Below are 8485 nucleotides of genomic sequence, written 5' to 3' on the forward strand. Positions count from 1 at the left end.
ACAACAAAACTATGCAACAGAAGCAAGACATGCCCACAAACAATAAAACAATGGTGATTGAGAACTATATTCTGCCCAATGAGCTCAGTGAGTTAATGACCCCCAAAACATGCTCTTTGGCCTTTAAGACATGTTCTTTGCACAATGCCCCCAAAACAATAAAATGATGGTAGCAAATAAGGCCTAAAATCTGCCCAGCAATGTCATCAAGTTTATGACTCCCAGAGTATGCTCTGTGCGCGCACACACGCGCGCGCAGACACACACACACACACACACACACACACACACACACTACCATTTGGGGAAACGTGGCTTCTCAAAATAAAAGACCTTCATTGTACTGAGACCTGGAATAATTTTTCCAAAGTGCTATGACAGTCCTGGCCTGACTATATAGGGACAAGAAAACTTCCCTGCCCTACCTGGGGGAGGAGCTGGTGATGAAAGTATGATGTCTACTCAAGAAAGACAAAGAAAAGAAAGACAAAGAGGATCTTCTCCCCCTAGCCTCTCTTCCTTTGATTATAAAACTGTGACCCCTTTAGTACTCAGAGCAACATGATGCTTGCCTGCTTGCCCACTTGTGAGCCTTATAAGCATCCTATTCTAATAAATCACTTCCTATCTATCACTCGGCATCTCACTGAACTCCTTTCTGCATTGAGATATAAAGGACTGCGGTACTGGAGCTCTTCAGAGTCCCAGAAATGACACCTAAATGGTTTCACTATGAAAAAGGGGCAGGGGAAATGAGAAAGGTTAGATAACTTCCTTCATAATGAAACAATGGATCTAACAACAATTGTTATAATAAAATCTACTGAAACAATGGATGCTAGTGCCTCCTGAGAACAGTACATCACTTCTGTGATTTCCCTGCCAAAACCACGGAACCTGAATCTAATCATCAGGGAATAACAGACAAGCCTCAATTGAGAGACATTCTACAAAATAACTGACCATTTCAAAAAAGTCAACATCAAAAGGCAAAATAAATACTGAGGAAGCACTCCAGTTCACAGAAACCAAAAAGACTTGACAAGTCAATGCACACTGTGATCCTGAAAAATACCTACAAAGAACATTACAGCAACAGTTGATGAAACTTGCATATGGATTAGAGAGTAGTCTTGTACAAATGCTAAACTTCTTGATATTGGTAACTATACTACGGTTGTGTATGAGACTGTCTATCTTTAGGAAATACATTGTGAGGTATTTAAGGGTAAAGGGTGTGAAGGGGAGCAAAATAGGTCTCCCACTTTGTCATGTGGGATTTTTTCTCATAAATTTATTTCTTTCTTTTTGGCTGCAGTGGGTCTTTATTGCTTTGCATGGGTTTTCTCTAGTTGTCATAAGCAGGTGCCAATTTTTGTTGCAACATGCGGGCTTTTCATTGCGGTGGCTTCTCTTGTTGCAGAGCACAGGTTCTAGGTTTGAGGGCTTCAGTAGCTGAAGCACGTGGGCTCAGTAGTTGCAGCTCCTGGGCTTAGTTGTTCTGAGGCATGTGGAATCTTCCTGGACCAGGGATCAAACCCGTGTCCCCTGCAGAGACAGGCACATTCTTACCCACAGTTTCACCAGGGAAGTCCCATGTGGATTATTTTGAACTGAAGGCAATCAAGACCCAACAGACTCAAGGAAACTTTTTACCTCTCTTCACTGCCTGAAAGAATTTAAATCAGGGGCTGCTAGAAAGAGAGCTATCAGCAGAGATAACTTTTTAGCTGAAAGACTCACCTACAGGGCAGGGCACATATCTGCTCTTCTCATCTTCTTGTGATCTGCCCTCCTCCCCTTTGAAGCCTCAGGGCCATACATTCCTTTATTGGAATGCCACACAAGTCTCAATTACCTGACTGCCTTTGGGTTTCACATTGGGGCAGGGGGGTGTGTTCGTATTTTTTATGGAAATCCCATACATACAATACTTGTTTTTCTCCTGTTACTTTTTCTTACATCAATCTAATTTTCACACCAGCCAAAGACCCTAGAAGGGTAGAAGGGAAAATATTACAGGTGTTAAATTAACTAAACAAGGAGGCCATGAGACTGAGGTGATGGTAATACTTCTGCAGCCTACACAAGCAAACCAAAACCTACGTGTGCTCTGGCCTCAAGGTGGAGACTTTGCAATCCAAGTACAGCCATCACAAACAGCCAATGAAGCTTTTCCAAGTAAGACAAATGCTTAAACTACAGCCAATCAATTTCCTTGCTTTTCTTCCTCCTTTTCTCTGTGTAAGTCTCGCCCCAGCTCCTATTAGTAGAGAATTCCTAACCATTTCAGTATGGCAACTGCTCAATATGAACTGATTTTTGCTCAAACCCTTAAAAATTTTTAATATGCCTCAAAGGGCATGATGTCTGTGATTTACTCTCAAATGGTTTAGGAAAAACAGAGAGAGAGTACATGAGGCAAAATATAAGCAATGGATGAATGTGGATTGTGTGAACACAGTTCAAGTGACAGACGCACAGTGAGACCAGACAAACCAAAACGTTGGAGTTTGGAGCAGAGAAAGGGTTACTGTGGGCCATGCGAGGAGAAAGAATGGTTTACGCCCCACAAACTCCGAACTCCCTAAAGGGCTCCAGCAAAGCCTTTTTGAAGTCCAGATAAGGAAGGCACCCCAGGGTATGTGACGGGTTCATGTACAGCTTTCTGATTGGTTGATGGTGAGGTAACAGGGCAGTTAACATTATCAATCCTTAGCCGCCTGTAGGTTTGGGGTCATGTTCTTAATTTCTTCTATGTGATGGTGGTTTTTAGCATCTGAGGGCTTCACTGATAGCTCAGTTGGTAAAGAATCCGCCTGCAATGCTGGAGACCCCAGTTCGATTCCTAGGTCAGGAAGATCCACTGGAGAAGGGATAGGCTACCCCCTTCAGTATTCTTGGGCTTCCCTTGTGTCTCAGCTGGTAAATAATCTGCCTGCAACGTGGGAGACCTGGGTTTGATCCCTGGGTTGGAAGAGTCCCTGGAGAAGGGAAAGTCTACCCAATCCAGTATTCTGGCTTGGAGAATTCTGGCTGTATAGTCCATGGAATCACAAATGCATAGTCCATGGGGTCCCATGGATACGACTGAGTGACTTTCACTTCATTTTAGCATCTGAAAAAAACTCAGAAAATATGCATGAGTTGGCGAAGGCAATGGCAACCCCAACTCCAGTACTCTTGCCTGGAAAATCCCATGGATGGAGGAGCCTGGTAGGCTGCAGTCCACGGGGTTGCTAAGAGTCAGACATGACTGAGTGACTTCCCTTTCACTTTTCACTTTCATGCATTGGAGAAGGAAATGGCAACCCACTCCAGTGTTCTTGCCTGGAGAATCCCAGGGGCAGGGGAGCCTGGTGGACTGCCATTTATGGGGTCTCACAGAGTCGGACACGACTGAAGCAACTTAGCAGCAGCATGCATGAGTTACTGTTACCTGGGGACTTCAGAGAGGAGCTATAGCAGAAAATATGAGGGAGGGGTCTGCCCCAGGAAGTCCCCTCCCCCACAGTGGCCTGGGAGTTCCTTGAACATGCATATGTTCCTTATACAGAAACTTAGGGCTTCCCTGGTGGCTTAGTGGTAAAGAATCCTTAGTGGTAAAGAATCCAGTGCAGAAGACGAGGGTTTGATCCCTGGGTTGGGAAGATCCCCTGGAGGTGAGCATGGCAACCCAGTTCAGTATTCTTGCCTGGGGAAACTCACGGACAGAGGAGCCTCCTGGGCCATGGTCCATGGGGTCTCAAAAGAGTTGGATATGACCTAGCAACTAAACAACAGCAGAAACTTACAATGTTTCTATAAGTTTAAAATTGTATCTAGGACTTCCCTGGTGGTATAGCGGATAAGAATCCATCTGCCAAGGCAGGGGACACGGGTTTAATCCTGGTCTGGGAAGATTCCACATGCTGAGGAGCAACTAAGCCCTTGCGTCACAACTACTGAAACCTTCACTCTAGGGCACGGGAGCCACAGCAAGAGAAGCCACCGTAATGAGAAGCCCTCACACCTCATCAAGGAGGAGCCCCCACTTGCTGCAACTAGACAAAGCCCGAGGTAAGCATCAAAAATCCAGTGCAGCCAAAAATAATTAATTTATTAAAAAATAAAAAATTTGGAGGGCTTCCCCCAGTGTCTCAGTGGTAAAGAATCTGCCTGCAATGTGGAGATGTGGGTTCAATCCCTGGGTCGGGACGATTCCCTAGAGCAGAGCACGGCAACCCACTCCAGTATTTTTGCCTGAAAAATCCGATAGACAGAGGAGCCTGGCGGGATACAGTCCACGGGGTCTCAAAAGAGTCAGACGCGACTACGGCTTAGCAACTAAGCACAAGCACTGTCTTTCTCAAGAGCCCGTGTTCTACTTGTCAGTCAGTCTGCTCCTGAGACAGTGTAGTTCATGGATTCATGTCATGATATTTTACAAGAGTGTATCAGTTTCATTGCCAACACGACCCTGTAGGAATGGAGTCATCATCTCTGCTTTGATATATAAAGAAACTGAAATGGAGAACTAACATTAGTTATCCCAATTCACAAAAGGTAGGAAATCATGAAGACAAAACAGCAACATAGTTCTGTGCAACTTCAAAACCCATATCCCTTTAGCCAGCAAGACAGCAGACTGTATTTTGAAGAATTGAGTGTTATTAAAAAAGAAAGAAAGGTAACTAGTGAAACTCAAGCTCTAATTAACTCAAATTAAATGATCTCATGGGAAATTTAATAAAATAACCCTTGAGCAAAAGATTATTTTTTTCAATGATTCTAAATAGCAGCAGAAAACTTTTTATTTTAATAAAATGTACACACACTTGGAACATGCGTCCCTTACGGTTTAGTGGTTAAGACTCTAAACTCCCAATGCAGGGGGGCCTGGGTTCAATTCCTGGTCAAGGAACTAGATCCTGTAGGCCACAACTATGACTCTGTGCAGGCAAACAAATAATTCCTTTTAACGCACACACACATGCACACACATACACACGCACACACCTACTCCAGATCTGCCGTCTTACCCCAGATATGGTTGTTGGTGTTCTCTTGCTTCCTTTTCTCTTTCCTTTCGCTTGTCTCAGTCTCTTTTCTGTTTCTGTCTCCCTGTTTCTCCTTCCTCCCCAGTCCCCTTCTTCCTCTCCCCCACCTTTAAATTTCAGTTGTATTAAAAGGTTACACTTTTAATCCTTGGACTGCAAGGAGATCAAAACTAGTCAGTCCTAAAGGAAATCAGTCCTGAATATTTGTTGGAAGGACTGAAGGTGAAGCTCCAATACTTTGGCCACCTGATGTGAGGAACTGACTCACTTTAGACCCTGATGCTGGGAAAGATTGAAGACTGGAAGAGAAGGGGACAACAGAGGATGAGTTGGTGGGATGGCACCACCGACTAGATGGACATTAAGTTTGAGCAAGCTCTGGGAGTTGGTGACAGAGAGGAATGCCTGGTGGACTGTAGTCCATGGGGTTGCAGTCAGAGATGACTGAGCGACTGAACTGAATAGGTTACAAAAGTTTCTGCTGCCGCCTAGTGGTCTTATTTGGGAAGTGACAGTCCCATTAGGAAAATCGGCAAGACCTTTATAGGCAATAATAATAAAATGACACAGGGGAGCTCCCAGGCCGTCCTGTGGTTAGGACGCGGCACTTTGACTGCCGTGGTCTGGGTTCAATCCCTGGTCAGGGAACTAAAATCCTACTAGCTGCACGGCATGACCAAAAAAAATGACACAGTCTGTTAGAATTTTTGGAGGCAGTGGGCCATGGGAACACTGACAAGTTATTTACCCTCAGAGTTTCATCAGATGCACCCAGAAAGTGGAGGCTAAAATATCTCTCCCTAATAGTCTTATTGTGGGTTGAGATTACAAAGTAAAGGTTACTGAAGCACGGTACACTCTCCAGAATGGTAATTATTATCATATTATTTGTTTTCGTCCACTTGGTAATCATCAAGCTTGATGACTGCAGCTTGAAATTAAAACACACTTTCTCCTTAGAAGAAAAGGTATGACAAACCTGACAACATATTAAAAAGCAAACACATCACTTTACTAACAAAGGTCCACCTAGTCAAAGTTATGGTTTTTTAGTAGTCATGTACGGATGTGAGAGCTGGAACATAAAGAAGGCTGAATACCAGATAACTGATGCTTTCGAACTGTGGTTCTGGGGAAGACTCTTGAGAGTCCCTTAGACAGCAAAGAGATCAAACCAGTCAATCTGAAAGGAAATTAACCTTGAATATTCATTGGAAGGACTGATGCTGAAGTTCCAATACTTTGGCCACCTGAAGAGAAGAGCTGACTCATTGGAAAAGACCCTGATGCTGGGAAAGATTGAAGGCAGGAGGAGAAGGGGGAGACAGAGGATGAGATGGTTGGATGGCATCATCGACTCAATGGACATGAGTTTGAGCAAACTCTGGGAGTTGGTGATGGACAGGGAAGCCTGGCGTGCAGCAGTCCATGGGGTCTTGAAGAGTCAGACATGACTGAGCGACTGAACAACTGTAAGGTTAAGGAAACTGAAGTTAAGCACAGTTTACAGGGTTTTTTAAAGTTAACTCAGCTACCAAGCTATAGAACCAGACCTATAACCCAAGTTTTAAGACTCTAATTTTAGTTCTCTTCATGAAACTTCAGTATCTCAAGTTAACAGTTAATAATAAGAATCTTAAGAATTAAAATTTAAATCTTAAAGGGATATTTTCATGCACTACTCATGTTTCCAATGAAGTCCAAAACTATGCACATCTCTCAATTGTGTCTCAAAAATTGCAAGACAAAAAGCGCACAAAGATCTGTGTCCAAAACATTTTCACAAGTCATTGTTTATAATAATTCAAAGTTGAAAACAGGCTAAGTTTAATACATTTATCCAATAAATTTTGGTACAAATAAAGATGTGTTGGGTACAAATGATAATGTTATTAAACAATTTCTCAGTGTCAACTGCTGTTAAAGGGTTACAAATGTATGAAAGCATTCAGAGACGTAAGTACTATTATTACTTGTTTTTGTTTATTGGCTGTACTGCGTAACATGAGGGATTTTACTTCCCTGGCCAAGGATTGAACCTGCACCTCCTACAAGGGAAGCGAGAGTCAGAACTACCGGACACCCAAGGAAGTCCCTGTAAGTTCTATGCCTTTCTCCACTTAACAACTGAGGAAAGTGAAAGTGAAAGTGAGGTCTCTTAGGAACAAAGAAGTACATCGCACAATGTCAAAGGTTGAATAGGAGAGCCAGGAATTGAACTGACATGTCTTTCTCAAGAGTCCGTGTCCTATTCACCAATCTGCTCTTGTGACAGTATGGTCCATGGATCCATTCCATATTTCATTGCATGGTAGCACAGATAGTAGAATATTGTATAGCTGTGGAAAAAAACCATGCTTTCAATAAGTATTAAGTTATATGAGGGCATGCTGACATTAAAACATTAAGGGAAATCAATTATACTTCAATTAAAAAAAATAGCCTACGATGTAGAAGAAAAAAATTAAGGGAAAAAATCAGCATGCAAAATTGCACACATTATTTCAGTCCTAGAATGTGTGTGTGTGTGTGTGTGTAAAACTAAAATCTAAATCTAAATAATACCTTTTTTCAGATAATGGCTTATGGGTAATTTTGTTTCCTTCTTTATACTTGTTGGGTAGGAAATTAGGCATGAGCAACAAGAGGTGGCGTAGCTGAAAAGGATGCAAGCTGATCTCTAAACGCCATCCCAGGCACAGCCAGGAGAGCTCACAGATATGCTACAAAAATAACCACAGAGAGTTTTCCAGTTTCTGCATATGCTCCTTCTGCACACAGTGGATACAAACTAACCGCAGGGACTTCTCCAGCTCTGGCACAGGTGCCCTTGCTGTTTAGCTGTTTCCTCAAGTAACTTTAGGGAGCTAGGAGCCCATTAAGGGTTCATAAATATTCTACATACATGTACATCTGATTATAACAGACTGAACTATGGGAAAACATACAGGATCCTGTTATTATATAACTTGCAGTTGTCAATTAGCCTTGAGCATATGCCCATTTGCATCCCCTTTCTTGACTGGTGGTGGGTACAAGCCATATTTTGCACAGGGCACAACCAAAGGGAGAAGACAAGATGTATAAGAAGGGGGAAGCCAAGAGGGATTATTACCATGGTGCCTTTGGGGTTAACCTTTTCCTATGTCTTGGGAATGTCTGTTTAATAAAAGATTTGTCTGCTTGGGTTGTAACTGAGCTATAACTTGTCTGTTGTTTCAAACTGTTTAGTCTGCTGTTCCAAACTTTTGATGTGTTGAGACAAGAACTGAGAGAGAAATAAACCAACCTGACATCCTTTTCTAGATACTCTGAACTTTGGTGATGAGGCATAACTGCTGTGATAGTATCAGAAGTTTCAACTTTAAAATATTTTTAAGTTTTTGAAAAAAATAAGAATTTTCAAGAACAAGATTTCATTTCCCTTCACAGTTAAATATGAATCA

The sequence above is a fragment of the Capra hircus genome, chromosome 5, assembly GCF_001704415.2.
Source record: "Capra hircus breed San Clemente chromosome 5, ASM170441v1, whole genome shotgun sequence".
NCBI lineage: Eukaryota > Metazoa > Chordata > Mammalia > Artiodactyla > Bovidae > Capra > Capra hircus.